The 1,356-nt window shown below is 46.2% G+C and overlaps 1 pseudogene; it reads right to left on the bottom strand.

Annotated features, from left to right (window-relative positions):
- Positions 1–687: 687 nt before the first annotated feature.
- LOC111729221 lies at positions 688–819 on the bottom strand (annotated as a pseudogene).
- Between the last annotated feature and the right edge of the window lie 537 nt (positions 820–1,356).

Genomic DNA, 1,356 nt, shown 5'->3' with positions numbered 1-1,356 from the left:
AGCATTTCTCTAGGGGATGTTTCAGGGTTAAACCTGCTGGTCTTACGGTGTACACGGCTTCAAATTCACTAGGTAACGCCAAATCTTTTTCCAAATGTCCTTACCAGTACAGTACGTCAGCTGCCACGAGCTTCACTAAAGCTCGATATTATCCGATTCGAAAATTTTAGGCATCTTTGTAGGTGTAATAGGCCATTTAATTGAAGCTTCACCCTTGAGTCTGTAAGTAGAGATGAACTGTCCTAATCCACCCAGTCTCCAACGCCGGCATAAGACCCAATGTTAACGAAGGAAAAAGTAGACACGAAAATATTTTGTAAATTGCAAGGTTCTCCACACACTCGTTTTTATCATTGATAAATTGAGAGCGTTTTGGAGCAATGACACCCAACGTCGGAGCACAACGTCCCCTCGAGAGCTGAATGCTTTCTAAGCGTGGGCATCTGCAGAGCTGTAGGCTGGGGAAGGGCGCCCACTGCTGTGACAGTGACGGTGATCCGAACCCTTCTTCTGAGTAAGGCACATCTCCCGATCTCATGGCATCTTATCTTAAGCGGGGTTGACACTGAAGCCCTGGGATCGAGAGGAAGTAAGTTATTATTATTATTATTATTTTGGGCGAGGTAACCCTTGGTTGACCTCACAGATTGCAAGGGCCTTGTCAGCTTACAATCCCTTATTTTTTTACGCCTACAGCACCTGGTCTTCCTAGGTGGTCTCCCATCCAAGTACTAACCAGGCCCGACCCTGCTTAGTGACCCTGCTTAGCTTCCGAGATCGGATGGGATCTGGCTTGCTCAGGGCTGCGTGGCCATAGACGAGAAAGTAAATTAAAGAGCAATGACTCGGAGTGCGTTTTCTCGTCTTTGCGTGGCTGCCAGAAAATTCTTGAAAAATCAGCCTGGCTGCATTTTAGGAACTTGATTGCAAAGGTTTTAGAAATGTGTATCCAGTGTCCAAATAATTCCCAGGACACCTTCGGCGCGAAGGAGTACAAACCTAAGTTCTGACTGCTGACTCGGCCATTTTCTACATAATTTTGTTCTATTTTTTTTATTTTTTCCTTCTTCTCCTCCAGTACTTAATCGATTTCAGGGCAGTCCCTTGCTCTATCCTGTGAGTGCCCGATCTGATTATCTATGGACCTGAACATTCTGCAAAGGCAGGAGGCGATTTCACATTATTAGCGCTTTTGCAAATCAGCCAGGTTTAAACTGCGAGGGTTTTCGCCTGATAGTTCTCAGTGGGTTTAAATCGCCCCTGGGTGTAGAGGTTTGTGTTCCTCAGCAGTCAGTGTGCTCCAAGACAGCCAAACGGATGAGTGAGCTTTTAGATGTGGCCCAGGAGGAAAGCCGA

Source organism: Pteropus vampyrus, unplaced genomic scaffold (assembly GCF_000151845.1).
Source record: "Pteropus vampyrus isolate Shadow unplaced genomic scaffold, Pvam_2.0 Scaffold252, whole genome shotgun sequence".
Taxonomy (NCBI): Eukaryota; Metazoa; Chordata; class Mammalia; order Chiroptera; family Pteropodidae; genus Pteropus; species Pteropus vampyrus.
Note: the sequence above shows the minus strand (reverse complement) of the source record. Positions and strands in the feature narration are given on the sequence as shown.